Source organism: Patagioenas fasciata, chromosome 1 (assembly GCF_037038585.1).
Source record: "Patagioenas fasciata isolate bPatFas1 chromosome 1, bPatFas1.hap1, whole genome shotgun sequence".
NCBI lineage: Eukaryota > Metazoa > Chordata > Aves > Columbiformes > Columbidae > Patagioenas > Patagioenas fasciata.
Window position 1 is genome coordinate 13,014,554 of NC_092520.1, and position 17,568 is coordinate 13,032,121.

Genomic DNA, 17,568 nt, shown 5'->3' on the forward strand with positions numbered 1-17,568 from the left:
ACCACATTGATATTGTTATGGTGCGTGCCTTTTTTTGGCAGCTTGCAGGCACTTTGCTTGGGTGGCTGCACCTCCATAGAAGACAACTGCCCCTGAGCCGTGGTGCAAGGCTCCCCGACACAGCATGGGCTGGTTTCTGGAGCAGAGGAACGGGTCACACACCATGTTTCCAGCAACCCACTGATCCTCCTGCTTGCATGTGGGCTTGCTGAGGTTTCTGAGATGCTTTGCTTCCCCGCACATCCTCAGGACATGGCCAGAGTAGTTCAGTAAATGGAACTGAAGAAACCCACTCATCAATTACCTTGATTTGTGATTTTTTTGGGAGGGCCCTAAAACACACTGTATGGCTTAATAGAGGCAATTTTAAACCTAGTCCCAAATAAATCTTTTTTACATCGAAGGAATTTCTCTTTAAGATACTTTATCTATCCCATCCCAGTTGCTGAGCTGAGCTACGCATTGGTGCTTCATGCATTGCCATCATTCTGACCAGTGGTTTTCCTGTTTTCAATATCTTTTGATAATAATTCTTCTGCTGTGTGTTATGTGGAAAGGCTTTGAAGAAATTCTCCAAATAGTAGATTGGAGAGGAATTCTCCACCCTCAGAGCTGGTGGCAATTCTCTAGCACAAACGCATTTCTGTCTTTCCTTTTTTTTCCCCCTCTTGCTCTTGTTATCCAGGCATTTGATATTTTTAATGAAGCTTTAAAGTTTCAAAAGATATTGCTCCTTTTTTCTTAATGCAAATCAGTTTTATTGATGACTTTTGTTTGAAAACAGAATCCCCACCATCATAGCAAACCCCAACATTTTGTTATGGTGTTTTGGATATTCCAGATTCTTTATAGAAATTCTTGTTTCCATCAGCAATACTTCTAACAAAGGGGAAGAAATGTAGGGGAAAAACCTGGCAGCACAGTTGTTCTGTGGGTGCTGCAGCTGTCCCTGCTCATTGCAGGGAGGCTGGACTAGATGACCTTCGAAGTTTCCTTCCAACCCAAACTATTCGATGATTCTGGATTTTGTGATTCTTCTCTATACCACATAACTACTACGTTCAAGATTACTTTTAGTAACAGTTAACAAAACATCATACTTTAGGACTAGTGTTTGTAAACAAATTGAAAATGAAAAAGCTATATGTATGAAATATTATGAACATTTTGTATTGTGTTAGATCATTGATGCAGTCAAGCAGGACTCAAAAATCTTCCCCCTGTTTCAAGACATTAGAATGCAAAACTCTTGATGAGTAACAGCTAAAGTAGCGTGGAAGTACTCTCTTCTTTCCTCTAACTTACACTGATAAAACAGATCAGAATCCTGTCTATTCTCTGATGCTTCTCACATGTGCATAAAATACAGCTGGCTAAGATATATTTGCTTATGTCACCGGAAATAAAGTCATATATTAATTTTCAGTGAATTTTTTTGCGTGTAGAATGAGTTTTTCTGAGGAGATGGCGAATGAAACTTTTGCTTCTGACACATTAACAAATACCTGTAAACACAGGGAAAGTGAGGACCAGCCGCACACTGACAAAAACAGCTCACAGTCCTCCCAGTGCCTCAAAGTGAGTCATTTTCCATCCTTAGGAGTTAAATATAGGAATCGTTAAGCATCTGTTACCAACTGCCAGATCTTTTTCTGAGGAAGTACAGCCTCACCTCTGATGCACCTGCATAAAACACAGAAAAAACTTTTTCTTTTCTTTTTGGCTACCTTCAGCTTGCTTGTTGAGGGCTGCTGGATGGTTACCTGCCAACAGCTACGGAACTGCTGCCAGGCATTCAGAAATTGTAGTTGATAACAACATGGGGAAATCCCCTTCTGGTACATGGCAAGATAATATTGCACCTCTTTCTAACAAGGCAGGAGTTAATTTTTTGCATAAAACTTAGCGAGGCACCAGTAAGATGGTTCTCTAGCTTTGTGCCTGTAGTAAAACAGAAGGTAGTACTCCCCAGTTGCACGTAGACTTGGACTAACTGGTATGCCTGTTTCCATAGACAGTGACAAACATAAAGCAGGCAACTCTGAGCTCACTTAGTTTTCCTCTGGCTTATCATCCCCAGTGCTAAAAGACCACATTCCTACAAACATATAAAAAGTGTCAGAAAAAGAAGTAGGGTATAGATTGCACGATAAAAATCCTCCTGAGGATGCAAGTGTTCTAGTCTAAGCAAACACATTGGAGTCAGAGCATGACATGAATGCTTTGTACTGTTTGTGATGGCCAAAGAGTGTTCCCTTCCAGCTATAACATCTATAAAATGGATGGGCTTCAGCCTGTGGACCCCTAAGAAGCTGCTATGCAAGGAGGTGGGTGTAGGGCAGGAAACCCCAGTCCCAGTCCCTTTGGTCTGTGACCAAAGTCATGCTGTGGTGCATAAAAATGAAAATTTCTACATGCACGCAAAATAGTTGTATAAATCGAAACAGCTTCCTGTATGATGTGTTTCAAGGGTCATTTTTTGTTGGCAACATTCAAATGGTAACAATACCTATTAATTTGCATGTGCATGATACTGGATTTCAGGCTGCAGAGTTGCTACGTGACTCTTGGCCTGTGCCTCTGTAGGATTCCCTGATGTTTTTCCAGTAAGGGTTTGGTGCACATCAGGTTGATTATCCTGTTGAGTCAAGATTTGGTAGTCACAGTTTTTTCTTCCACAGAGCTGCTTAAATGCCAATATGCATGGTGTTGTAATCATTTACACTAGTGAGGTATAAGCTTATATCTTCGGGATTCACAAAGTAGAAGATAGTTTTAAACTCTCCTTGCAGGAAAGTGAAATGTTACCTGCAGTCTGTGTACAAACTATTTCACTTCTAAAAATGAGCCTCATAACATTCAATGAGGTCAAGTGCAAGGCCCTGCACCCAGTTTGGCTCAACCTCCAGTATCAATACAGGCTGCAGCCCTGCCGAGAAGGACTTGGGGCTACTGGTGGATGAAAGACTGGACATGAGCCGGCAATGTGCACTTGCAGCCCAGAAGGCCAATTGTATCCTGGGCTGCATCAGAAGGAGCGTGGCCAGCAGGTGGAGGGAGGTGATTCTGCCCCTCTGTTCCGCTCTGGTGAGACCCCACCTGGAGTCCTGTGTCCAGCTCTGGAGCCCTCAGTGCAGGAAAGACATGGACCTGTTGGAGAGGGGCCAGAGGAGCCACAGAAATGATCAGAGGCTGGAACAGCTCTGCTGGGAGGACAGGCTGGGAGAGCTGGGGTTGTTCAGCCTGGAGAAGAGAAGGCTCCAGGAAGCTGTTCAATGTTCAAAGCAGTCTTATGAGAAAGATGAAGAGAGGCTATTTACCAAGGGCTGTAGTCACAGGAGAAGGGACAGCAGTATTCAAATAAAACAAGGTCGATTTAGATTGGATGTGAGGAAAAATTTTTTTATACTGGGGGTGGTGAAACACTGACACAGGTTGCTCAGAGTAACTGTGGATGTCCCATCACTGGACGAGCCTTGGATGAGACTTCAAGCGAACTGATCTAGTGGAGGATGTCTCTGCCTATGAAAGATGGGTTGGAATAGACGATCTTTAAAAGTTCTTTCCAACCCATAGTATTCTATGATTCTACCTTTTTCAGAAATAGTGAGACCCAGACTGCCCACACCAAGGACCTGGGCTGCAACTGCACTCGGTGAAGTCTGGGATGAACAGAAAGAAGAGGGAGATGCACTGTGCTCCTCAGTGATCATGTGAGCAGATGATCAACATTCATTTTCCAAAGTCAGGTTTGATTTTACTATTTTTGTGTAGCAAATTGTTCTGCATTCATGGGTTTACCAGCTTTTAAAAATAATTTTTGTTTCGATTGTGTTTAACCAGTTTAATCCCTCTTAGAATATATGATTTTGTATAGCACATACTTAGATTTATATGTAATCAGTACTTATTGGTGGAAACAGGCAGGGAAAACGAAGATTAGAGCAGCACAATAAGTGGTAAAACTAGATGAAAACTGAAAAAATGGCTAGGGTGCAGGTAAAAATAGGAGGGTTTAAGAGCTGTGTCACAAATTAGTTGCATGGAAAAGGCAGGGGAAGTGGGAGTTTGGGGCTGGAACAGTGTTATTTTATTTAAAAGCAGTGCCCTTCTCACCTAGCACTGGGCTGCCAGTTGCAAATGCCTCCCTCGTGAGCCGAGAAGTGACCAAGTCCCCTAGATGGTGTTAGAGCACTGTAATTCTTGGTTAGCTCTCAGTGTTTGCTCCGCACTTTCAAGGGACTAGCTGATAAAATGGGCAATATCCTAAGAATGTCTTCTCTTGAAAGAGTCACATCATGTTGGCAAAGGCCACCCAATCTAATCGCCTGGTATTGTGTTGTTTCTCTCAAGTAATAGTGTGAAATACAACCAGATTCTTAGAAATCTAACATTTACTATTTTTATAGCTGTTTCTCAGTTTTGTTAGTGTGTACTTAAATTCTTGTCTTTTATAGCAAATAAAATACTTCTGAGGAAACAGAGGCTTGTTTATATTGGAAGTCTGGTCATGCAGCTTGTGTGCCAAATTTCTTTGAATGGACAAGCTCTCCCAGCAGAGAAATCTTAATATAAGAGAAGAGAGTAAGTTTGCAAACCTAATTTTCACCATGAATTTCTCTGCACCTCCACAGTTTGGGACTGCCCATCAAATGCTCTTTGTGATAACTTTCAAACCCCAGACAGGAAAGCCTGCTATTGGAGAAAGGCCAGATATAACCTTGTCTCAGTTATAAAGAAAAAAAGGGTGGTCTTTGAGCAGCCATAGGGGATTGTGATTTAGTGTTATACAGTTTGTATCTGCAGCACAAGTTCTTATGAATAGAAGTTACTTGGCTGCAGGAGGTCATCTCTCCATGCAGGTGTTTAGCTATCAATGTTGTGTCTAGGAAGTGCTGTAATTTTTAAGAATAAATGATTGATCCATAGTGGGAAATTTCATTGTAAGCTGTTGATGTGACAGAGTCACTGTGTGCCTTAATAAGAAGAAAGGAAGAAAGGCTTGAAACCACATTCCATGTAAGTAGCCGCTGTCAGAGCCATACTGGCTCAAATGCCATGGTGAGCTGGCACAGGCTGTCAAGTTTATGTCTGAGGAAATCTTGTGGTCCCCATCCGCAGGTGGAGGATCTGGATGAGGTGGGAAGATACTGAATTGGTGCCATCAGAGCATCCCCTGCACTGCCAAAGCCCTCCCCATTCACGCTTCCCAACCCTGCTGCAGGGCACACTCCCACCTTGATATGAAAACCATCTATTTTTCTTGCCTTTCCCAGATATTACTCATGTATTTTAGCTTTTATTTGGAAGAAGGGGCTTCCTTTCTATAATTTAATATTAATTACTCACACAGCTACAGGAAAATCATTCCTAAGCTCTTAGTAAACATGACATCTCTGTCAAATCTGTGTACCTGTCAGCTCCTTGCTACTCATTCCAGACGTGGGGTTGAGGTTATCATGGACTCACAGAATCCTAGAAACATGAAATGGTTTGGGTTGGAAGGGACCTTCAAAGATTATCTAGTCCAACCCACCTGCCGTGGGCAGGGACAGCTTTCACTAGACCAGGTTGCTCACAGCCCTGTCCAATCTGGTTTTGAACACTTCCAGGGATGGAGCATCCACAGCTTCTCTGGACAACCTGTGTCAGTGTCTCACTACCCACACAGTGAAGAATTTCTTCCTAATATGCAATCTGGATCTATCCTCTTGTTTTTTAAAACCATTATCTCTTGTCCTATCACTATACTCTCTGATAAAGAGTCCCAGCCCATCTTTCCTGTAGGCGCCCTTTAAGTACTGGAAGGTTGCTATAAGGTCTCCCTTCTCCAGGCTGAATGAATCCAACTCTTTCAGCCTGTCCTCATAGGGAATGTGCTCCATCCCTCTGATCACCTTCGTAGCTCTCCTCTGGACTCAGTTGAGCAGGTCCATGCTTGAATAAGGTGTGTATGTCTGCAAAGCCTCAGTTTCCAGGGTCAGAGTTGTCCAAGGGACTGCTGCCACCTCAAGAAGCTGCTGTCTGGCGCACTACAGCATGTAGGTATTGCTGCAGCATCCTTTATATGCTCATTTGGGAAGCAATTAATTCCTTTTAAGAACTAGTTACCCACAAAAATCAAGTCTAAAAAAAAAAAAAAAGAGAGAGAGAAGTTTTTGAGCATTATATTTGTAGACGTGGTATCACACTGGTGACTGGTCCTTGTCTCGAAAGATGAGCCACAAACTGATATTTGCAGTCAGTGCACAGCTGAGTGTGCTCACTGCACGTGTTTTTGCTCAGATGAGAAGGGCCCGAGCACCGGGTGGCATTCCCACGGGCAAGGCAGCAGCACATGAATTTCGATGCACAGCTGGGGTTACTGCCTTTTCTTGGCTCAGGCATCCGTTTGTGCTGCATTTGAAGAAGATGCAGCCTGGCTTCTGGCCCTTAGGGAGGAGAGACGGAGAAGGAAGCAAATGCTGGCAGCTCCGAGATGAGAAGCCTTCAAGCGTTTAGTTTGGATACTGGAAGTGGCATCACTGCAGGGGAGGGGGGCTGCGTGTTGCCCTGCAACCTGCACTGAAGGCTTTGCTCCCATACTTAGGCTTGTGACTGGTATTTGGACAAGCTGGTTGAAAGTCATATAAGGCATGTTTGTGTGAAATGCAGTCATTTCTTCATTTGTTAAGGTAGGTGTGAAGAGGCTGTGGAGGGAACCGAGTGAAAGTGCAGCAGGTGCAGTGGTGGCAGCTTGGGGAACACCACGTCCTGCTGCGCATCCTCTAATGATGCTTTTTTTTTTTTTCCTTCCCCAAAACCGGGCTAAATTAAATGTCCTGCATGTGCTCCCCAGTGTTGCCATAACTGGGATCTCACCCTCCAGTGCTTCAGCTCGTTTGATCCTGGCAAGATTTGGGCTGGAGCTGAGTCACTGGTTCATTCAGCAAGGTCCATTTAGGCAAATATCTTCAGCCCTTTTATATGGATCCCATTTTCTAGCTGTCATCTTGTATGAAAAAGAAGTTTGCAGGACAACTAAGTTAGTTCAGCTTCATAAATTCTTCCTGTTTCATGGGGAAGGCTGTGTACATTTTTTAAAAAGTAGAAAACCCTTAACTATGAGGAGATGTATGGAAGTGCAATGCTGCTCCATCATCTCTGTGCCTCCTGGGAAGGGACATGGGTGCTGTGAAATTTATATGTGGATTTCTTATAACATCATTTGGATTATAAAACTGAAGGCATCTGACTACCAGTGTGAAGGGGAGTATGTGCCATGAAGGCGCATGTGCCGGCGGCCAGGGCAGACAGCAGGAGTGTTACCCTCAGGACTAACTGTCCAGGGACGCTGTCCTGCTGAGCAAGTTGGAAGTCCAAGTCAGACACAATCTCTTCCTCTGCAAATGGGATGCTGGAAATCTTTTAGCCTTTCCTTCATGTAGGTCCCAGAGATGTGGTGATCTGCCAGGTAATGTGGAAAGCTTTAAAAGGTAGGCTTGGTCCTGGTGCAGTACCATAACCAGCATGAGGTGCCTGTCCCCTGGGGATCATGATGTGTCCTTCTGGTACTTGGACACCACAGAGCTTGAAGCCAGAAGGGGCTGCACATGGGGTGTTTCACCTGGGTCACATGAAGTAGCTGACATGAGAGAATAATGTAAAACTAATTAGCCTTCTCCATTCAGTAATAAATTAGAGATGAATTCTATCTATTGGTCATTTGAGGGTGGATCAGCCTTATTACATTAAAATGTTTCTTGGTCTTCAAAAGTAAGTGGGTGCTTAGCTATTTAAACAATGCTTTGTGCATTTTGTCACTGTATTAGTAATAGGAAAAGTTTGCCCCTATGTTATTGACACAATAACATGAAATCTTCCTTTACTGTTTTTCTACCCATCTTCAGTATTAAAAAAGTGATTGTCAACACTGTAGAAGTTTTAACACCAGTAAAATTGGGTCACATCATTTGATTTGAAGTGACCCATCACTGTGAAGCCTCATTATTGAAATCTGTCCATTTGATTTGACTTCCGTGCATGGAGATGTCAGGGACCAATGCCAGTGTGGGACAGATTCCCGCCTTGATTACAGCCATAAAGCCAATTATTTTCTCCAAACCCTTTAACAGCAGACAGGGATTGTGCAAGGTGCAGGAAGTGGCATTAAGCATTATAAAAATCACAAGGTATAAAATGTAATCATGTATTAGCAGCTCATAAAAAACAGTTTATCACTAAATCACTCCAAATTTAAATATGTTATTTCACAGTTCACGTCACTCCTGGTGACTGATGCCGGTAAAGACCATGTCAACACAGAAGGCTGGGTAATGGGGTTGGTGGCCCACCCTAATTCCAGCATCATGAGGTAAGGCTTTGCTAACACTGCCACTATTATTGCCATGTCTGCCTTCCTTATTAGGGCAGTCTGAGGTTTAATTTCTACTTGGACTGCCTCAGACAAATCAGATCATCACTGAACTGGAAGATAGCAAAATCCTTACTGGTAACACTCACAGCTTCAGGTGATGGGTGAAAGAGGAAGAAGGACAGCCTGCAGATGCTGAGTGGCCCAAATTACCTCCAGCCATGGCCAAATTCTTGCTGAAGAGCAGGAGGTGGTGACTTATCAAGTAGTGAGGCTGGTTACACAGCATGGGGCTTCTCTCCTGCCCAAGACATGTGGTTTTGGGGGGCCTCATGGGCAGTGCCAGTGCCTACAAGGAGGGCACGGAGGAGCCGGAGCCAGGCTCTGCAGAGCAGTGGAGGGCAGGAGGATGAGAGGCAACAGACACAAGCTTCAACATGAGAGTTTCAGACAGAAGATGTCTCCCCATGAGGACACCCACGCCAGCTGCCCATAGAAGCTCTGCAGCCTCTCTTCTTGGAGGCTCTCAGCACCCACTTGAGTGAAGCTCTGAGCAGCCTGGGCTGATGTGGGACCTGACCTCCTGAGGTCCCTTACGGCTTGAGTTTTTCCCTTGTGCTATGGAAAAGCAAGCAGTGAGTAGTGTAAATGAGTTACTGTACCTCCTCATTTGGCAGCGTTGTCACAATCCTTGAGCTGTGATGGTTTCGGTAACAATTTAACGCTGGGACAGTTTAGGTGTGAGTCACAGATTTAATGAATTATTGAGGAAAGTGCCTTTGTTGTCAGACTCCTAATGAGCTTAATGAAGTGAAGATTGAGAGTCAGCTTCGATCCCTGTAGCTGTTTATTTGAGGAACAAATTTGATTATGGACTTTTCAGCGTATCAGATAAAGTCGCAGCAAAATCCAGTGGCTGAAGTCAAAGCTAGATGGATTCAGGGAAGAGGTCATTATTAATAAATAATAAATCATTCTAGTAAGATTATTGATTTTTGGAAAAAGAATACTGTGGGTCATGATCAATCCTCCACCATGAACTGCTTTTAAACCAAATATTTGTTCGACAAATATAGTCTGCCCTAAAGAAGAATGCATTCATGAGAGTCCTTTGCCCCACATGATGCAAGCTGAGATGGTCAAATGGGTGAACCTGAGCAGTCAGTGCTAGAGTTGTCCCCTGAACCAGTGCGACACAGGGAAGACTCACTAAGCTGAGCTCAGGAGCCTGGCACAAAACTGCAGCTTTGTGTCTGATGCTCTGTTTAGTCACTTGGACTAAAATACTCAGGTTTTCTATAAAAGTGTAAATACTTCCATCATAAAAAAACCAGGCTAAATTACACTTAGTTACCACGACTTGGTCACATGGACCATCTAGCTGCCCATGCTTCACTTACTATATCTGTCAGATACGGATAATGACTCACTCAAATGCAGCATTTTATTCTTCATCTCTATAATTCACAAAATTTGAAGCAATTTCGATGAAAACCACATAGGAACGAACATTACTGTGTTGCTACTAATTGACAGTCACAGGCTTAACCTATATTTCAAATAATTCAAACTTAATGTGAGCTCACAATAGAAAACGCACACACTGTGTGCTCTGCATATTTAACCAGCACCTACAGTGTGCTCTCCTTAGACAGCATTAAATACATTTAAATATTAGCTAATTGACTGTCCAACCTTTTTATGAGAAGGAAGAGCAATAGTAAGATAATGTTTTGATTTTAAGAGCATGTGCTGAGGACCAGCAGTACACTGAGCATAATTCCTGATGCTATCACTGGTCTCTGCAGCCCTGGGCACTCTCTCTTCAAGAGGTTTTTCATTTAGAAAAGTGTATTTAAATTTTAATCATCCTAACCTTGTCTATTGTCACAATAATTGTCAGCTAACAGTTGTCAGGGTGCTGCCAGCTGAGGTGTGAATGGGTATTGAGAAGCACAGATGGATGAGCAGAGTCATGAGAAATGACTCATCTGGAAGCTGAGGGAGCCAGGCACAGAGCCCCAGCTGGGAATCAGACTTCCCGGGCCACCCGTTCTTCGTGTTACATATCACCACCTTCCATGCTGACAGAGAAATGTCAAGAGATTTTATTCTTTCAGTCCACAAACAAGTCCCATCCCTGTTGCTGAGCCCAGAGAAGTGATTTCTAATAAACTGAGAGCACGGCATCACCTTAAATGATGAGAATGTCTTAAATGTCATATGTAATAGTGGATAATCACACATATGTTATATACCCATTCTGTTTGTCATCCTGGCAGTAAAATCAGCCAGAGATGGCCATAGGTGTTGTCGTTGCCCAACTGGTAAATGTCACCACTGTATTCAGCACAGGGACAGATTTCTGAGATTTCTTCTTTTCCTTTTCACACTCTTGGAGCCTGAGCACGTTCAGCACTTACCTGGTCTGTGAGGGCTCTCTCCCCACTGCCCCTGAAAATATATATACAAAAACTTCTAAGCTTTAATGTTTCTGATTTCCATAAGGAAGTTGGATCTAGAGAGAAACTGCCTAGTTTTACATCACTGGATGTCTTAGCCCTCCCAAGTCCAACAAATTGCTTAGATGTGGAGGGTTGTGGTGTCACACACCTCAGAGTGCCTCTACCCCTGCTGTTGATGCCTTGTTCACCTCCCCAACTCCTGACACCTTGCTCAGATGCCTATATGAGATGGGTGGTTGCTGTAGGCTCCACTGTTAGGCAGTGAAGAAGACCATGCAGCCCCAGGAAGGTAACCAGATCCTACGAGGATTGAGCCCATCTTCAGTGATGCTCAGCTCATGCAGTGACTAGATAGGGAGGGATCCGAGGGCAGGACAGGGTCTTAGCACTTAGCTGCTTCAAGTGCATCCTTAGGTGAGATAAATGTGAGATGAGATTCACTTATATTTAGGAAATATAGTATATGTAAGCACCTGGATATGTGTGCTTTTGTCTTCTCAATTGTTTCAAGACCCAAAGTGTCACAGCTGTGGCCTGGGAGAAATGCATCCCTTGGTTCCTTGCATGCACCTTGAATGGCAAGGAGAGATTTACATCATGCTGAGCAAAAGTTTGGCATCTGCACAGAGCCCAGTGCAGAGAGCCAAGCTAAGGGGGAGTAACATTGTTCAGAAAGTATCTGCCATCACTCAATTTTATGAGAAAATGTTCAATTCAAAAACAGACCATATACCCAGACCAAATAAAGAAGTGCATGACTATTTTTAGCATTTCTTAATCTCATAAAACTTGCCTTGCTTTAACTATTTTACAGAAATTCTCGTATTTTTAAAATCACAGCTGTATATTAAAATTCCAATATAGAACTTGCTGAAAAAGTCATTTGTTACATTGCAAAGGGTGCATAGCAATCTGTGTTGAGGTTTTTATTGCTTTAGGGTGATTGCAGTTCATTAAAAATAGAAGACATTGCATATAGTCCAATTTCACTGGTGTAGTCTTAGATTTTAAAGGTAATTCCTAATATATGTCCCTCCTAGAAGAGAAAAATACACCTGTAGAATTTATCTTGAAATAATTCACATAAATCTTATTCCCTTTACTTTCTGTGTTGCTGCCAATGCAATTTTAGAGTGAAGTGTAGTAAAAACTTTAATGGCCAAGAAACTATATTAAATAGGGATTGCAACAGGTAATATATTCTGAAATCATACACGGAAGAAGTTTTCATTTGGATATTTCATAACATTCAAAATCAGAACTGAAGGTGTCCTGGGTAAGAAAGGCTTCCCTAGAATATAAACAATAGGGTTTAATGCTCAGGTACATGAAATGCTCTTCCACCTCCTGCAGTGAGGGTTCAGCGGGCATGACCATTGCAGCCTGTGCAGAAGCTCCTTTCTGATGCCCAAGAGGTCCAGGAAAGCCTTGGAGGAGCTGAGCAAGATGCCATGTTCTCCATGTGGTTCCTGGTGAACAGAAGGGTACGTTTGGGGTGTGGGTTGGGAGGCTCTGCCTGGGCCGGCGTTGAGCACAGAGCAGCCTTTCCCTGGCTGGTGCTGCCTGGAGGTCTTCAGGGCCATGTGGGGCATTGCCAGGTACTGCAAAGTCTTCCCAAAAAGCTTGTGGTTACTGAAAAACTGCTTAACTTGCTTGTGATCTGAACCTGTTGTTAGTGTGCCTGTGTTGTGGCCTCTGGCTGTGAAGAACATCTCTGGTAGTCTCACGAGAGGGGCTAACAGCAAACAGCCACTTGAAGGAGGTGATTGTCCCGCTCTGCTCTGCACTGGAGCGGCCTCACCTGGAGCACTGTGTGCAGGTCTGGGTGCCACAGGATAAACAGGATATAAAGCTACTGGAGAATGTCCAGAAGAGGCTATGAAGTTGGTGAAGGGTTTGGAAGCAAAGCCGTATGAGGAGCGGCTGAAGTCACTTGGTTTGTTCAGCCTGGAGGAGACTGAGGGGAGACCTCATAGCAGCTGCAGCTTCCTCACAAGGGGAGGAGGAGGGGCAGGCACTGAGCTCTTCTTTCTGGTTACTAGTGACGGAACTCGAGGAAATGGCAAGAAGATTTGTCAGGGGAGGTTTAGGTTGGACATTAGGAAAAGGTTCTTCACCCAGAGGGTGCTGGACACTGGAACAGGCTCCCCAGGGAGGTGTCACGGCCCCAAGCCTGACAGTGTTCAAGAAGAGACTGGACAACACCCTCAGACACATGGTGTGAACTGTGGGGTTGTCCTGTGCAGGGACAGGAGTTGGACTCAATGATCCTTGTGGGTCCCTTCCAACTCAGGACATTCTGTGATTCTATAACTGTGTTAGCATTCAGAGAAGACTGAAAGTCTCGATGAGGACTGACTGGAAGCATGGCTTTGGACCATGGGCTGTCTGAGACTATTCCTTCTGGAACAAGACAGAGTCTGTAAAAACAATTATTTAAATATATTTACACATCTGCACACAGCACACATACACAGGCACTATGATGAAAGAAAAAAAATGACAAAGCTTTAAACACTTGGTCTCACTTGACTTCAGAGATGGCTAAATGGAGAACACATCACAGCAGGCACCCCGCCATGGTCTCAGTGCACATCACAGCAGACACCCCACCAGGTATCTCCGCAGTAGGCAGCACACAAGCATCAGCGCAGGCACCTCACCAGACATCACTCCAGGCTCAGGAAAGGAGAAGCAGTAGCATCCGAGAGCATCCAATTGTTGTGTTGGTGGAAAGAAGAGTTCTGAAGGTGTTGTTTCTGCTCCTCAGCTGACTTCTAAGGAGCTTTATGCACATTTAGTCCAAAATGGTAAAAAATGACTTTCCTTCCATTGACTATATATATATATATATATACATCATGTCCCAAAAAATACAATTTTCACAGTGAAATTTGGCCTCTGGCTGGACATGCAGAACATGATGTTGGGCAGCCCATGCCCACCAGCAATGGGGAGAGCAATCCTGTGACAGCATTGTGTACAGGAATCGTGTTTCCATGGGGCTTGTCTCTCTCAGAAAAAAAAAAAAAAAAGAAAAAGAAAAAAAGCAGTGGTGCAGAAAAGAAACGACCATTTACTATTCTCAGATGCTTCTTTCACAGAATCTGGTTGGCTGGTAAGCACACCATGCCCACGAGCCGGGGGAAGGAGCCGCCACAGGGAGCCAAGCCTAGAGATGCCTGACCGGCTTCTCTGTCTAGTGAAGGGAATAACTTCATATTGTAAAAGTGGTTTTCAGTAATCTTGCTGGAATCTCTAGGCTGCCAATAGAGTCTTGCTCCAACACTCTCCTGTGTTAGACAGGGGAAAATATTTGGGTTTCTATTTAAAATGAGGAATAATATGTTCTCTGAATTAGGACAGCCGAGGACTTAGTGTGCCTGGAGTAGCACAGCATGAGGAATTATCGTATTTAAATTCACATTCTGGTGTCCAGGAGCAAACCCCTCGCTATTGCCCTAAGATGTGGGACATGAATTAGCCACGTCTTACTCCGCAGGCACACACATTTAACTTCTGGATTCCTTTTCAAGGTCACTTCTTCATTTACAGATTTTTTTTTACTGTCTGTTTACAAGAGATTTCAAATGGTTCTTTAAGAAACATGGGAGTATTTCTGCTACAGAGTATGATTGTTGAGTTACTAAAAATATACGACACTGAACTTTTTTTCTGAGCTCATTCTATTGTTAATCTTGATACAGAGGTAATCCTGGTAAGGAAATCGGCATTGGCACCAATGGTTTGGAAAATGAAGCCTCATGTCGATGCAGCGCAGTGTAGGAACAAATGAATACATTAAAACATACTAACACATGGGCTGGAAATGGAAGAAACACTCCAGGCCTTGCTCTGGGCTCCGCTTGTACAACTCAAGAGGGTCATTATATTCTTGCTGTCTTCCTGCCATGGTTACTTGAAGAACTGTGCTGAGGCAGTGGCTCCAGTGCAGATCTGGCTTACAAAAGATGTAATTTGTAAGGGTGACTAGGACTAAGCTGCTTTTTTGCAGGGAGTTTGTGCATTTCCAGTCCAGGCTCACTGGACAGCAGTGATTTTCTGTGCAAACTCTTCCCACACCGAAGGCACAGCGCGTGGCCGTGCAAATATGGCTCTAGACAACATTCCTGCTGTGGTTTGAATTTTATGTACTATAAGCGTTGTTATTCAAGTATTGAGTCCAAGGAGCAAAAAAGATCAGGTCACACATTTCAAATGGCAGTATTTTGTGGATTTCCTGTTTATATTTCAAATACTAGGAGGCTAACAATTTGGTCATTTCATTTATAGATGTTTTGGTTGATTCTGGCATCCAGTATTTGCCCACCCCTGCTGTTTTTGCAGTAGCCCTTTCCTGTATTTGACAATATCTCCCTCTGTTATTTCTACACGCCAGGCCAAGCTCATTCCCCAGCTCTCATCCGCAAGGTGGTTATAGAAGAACTGAGCCATATGTGACTGTGAGTTTAGACAGTTGCACATGAACAGCCAACATGCTCTTAAACAGTAAGACAACTTTCTGGAAATTATTTTCAAGGAAGAGTGAAGGGAAAAGGATGGCATGACTTTATTTATTTGAGGGCGGGGAGAACTGTCAAGGCCAAGGTATATCTGTCTTTATTAATATATCAGTAAGATATGTAGCAATATACAAATTTATTTCAGTTCTTAGTATCTTACCATATCCAGGTGGATCAGAAGGTCTTTAAATCAATATGATGGGACTATTAAACATGTACACTTCATGCAAAGGCAGTTGTATTATTTATTTTCAAATTATTTTCAAAATAATTCCTTTCAAAAATAAGTAAATTAATTTCAAAGTCAGAGTGAGTGGGAGTTCTAACAGGATGAAACTGGGTTTGACTCAATGTTTTCATTCCCTGGTGACATTGGAGCATAATACTTCATGGATCAGGGAAAGCTATGGGATCTTCAAACATCGGTATCCAACACTTTACTTTTTTTTTTTTTCTTTGAAAGAAACTACTTTTACAGCAAATGGCTCACAGGGGTGGTGAGAACCAGGAGATGAATGTTACCTTGCAATACCTTGCCTTGCATTTTATCCATGGCCTGAAGGCCCATGTGTGTCTCTTGATTCTGCCGTGGCAGTCCCAGGACAAGAGCTGGATCCAGCAGCATCTGGCTTCTGGGGACCCTCACTCCTGCCAGGACTGGGCCCTCCAGCCCTTGGAGCTGCCTTTTTTCCAACATTTCAAAATCTCAAAAGTTTGTTTTTTCTTTTTTTCTTTTCTTTTTTTTTTTTTTTTAAACCACAGAGGAAAAAAAAACAAAGCAGAAAAAAAAAAAACTGAACAGGAGGATAGTTTTATTCAGGACAGGTTTGAATCCGCCATATAATTTAGGCAATATACTTTGAATTATATATAGATTTAACATTTACTCTTCAGAAGCTTAAAGTTCCTTAAAAGGTCACATTTCATTTTGTATTAGAACATGCTGTGTTGGCTTTCTGCTTGTGTTTTTTTTGCACGTATGAGCGCTTAAGGTAAAATGTTTTCTACTTCCAAAAGCAGCAAGTGTACAGACACTTAATAAAAGAATGTTTTCTTCGTGCCCGTTTCTGGTCAGTAAGAATTTTTCCTCTCTCTATAGAGTAGCAGGGTAGAAGAATTTGGACTGATTTCTTCAGGTTTCCATCTCAGATTCTCCAGAGACCAATGAATATCATAATGATACAAAATTATTCTTCATGTTCAACACCATTCGCAAAAAATTTCCTTTCTAACTCATCACATCAATCTCAGCTGCCCGCTTTGTTTTTATGAGTTCTGGGAAATCAAAACATAAACCAATTTACTTTAGCAATCATAACTTCAACCAGACAAGAAACAAAACTCGTGCCAGTCCTTCTCTCTTCCCCATCAGGTTTAGAAGAGGCATGCCTGAAGTTAATGGAGTAGTGCCTGAGGCATATCTACCAGAGTAAGCCAGAAAAGAATGAGGTCCATGATATTTATTCTAAATGTTACAACAGTGGTCTGGTTTTGACTCTGTTAAACCGAGCATGGACCCAGCTACGTCATGTCAAAGATTTAGTACTAAATCAAAAGATCAATTTAATCTATAGATTAAATAGATTATACTATTATATAATTAGATAATAAACTTCTATTAAATAGATTATGTTATTATAGATCTGCTTAAACATGCAGCATTGCACTGGTTTAACTAAACTGGTGCAACTCTGACAAGAGTGGCTGTAATATAATTTGAGGGTCCACAACAATTTTTAGTTTATTCAGATTTAAATGAGTCGGATAGCAGAACTTTGCTGATCTGACCTCTTTTGGAGGACATCTGCATGCAGGTTGCAGTCGGCAGATGCAGGAGACCATGCTCAGAGCAGGGCGCTTGCCCTGGGGTCTCTGCGGAGGAGGTCGGTCATCTGTTTGCAGCCAAGCTGCAGAGCCACAGGTTCTGTGTTTGAAGCAGTAGTTAATGAAGCTCTGGAGTAAAGTGGCAAGAAAAACTGGTATGGTCCCTGCAGTTATGGAGCTGTAAAGAAAAAGTCAACTCCGAAGCTGAGAAAACATGAAGTGTCTCTGAACTTAAAGTGAAATCACAGAATCACAGGATTGGAAGAGACCTCAAAAGCTCATCCAGTCCAATCCCCCGGCCAGAGCAGGAACACCCAGATGAGGTTACACAGGAAGGTGTCCAGGCGGGTTTGAATGTCTCCAGAGAAGGAGACTCCACAACCCCCCTGGGCGGCCTGTTCCA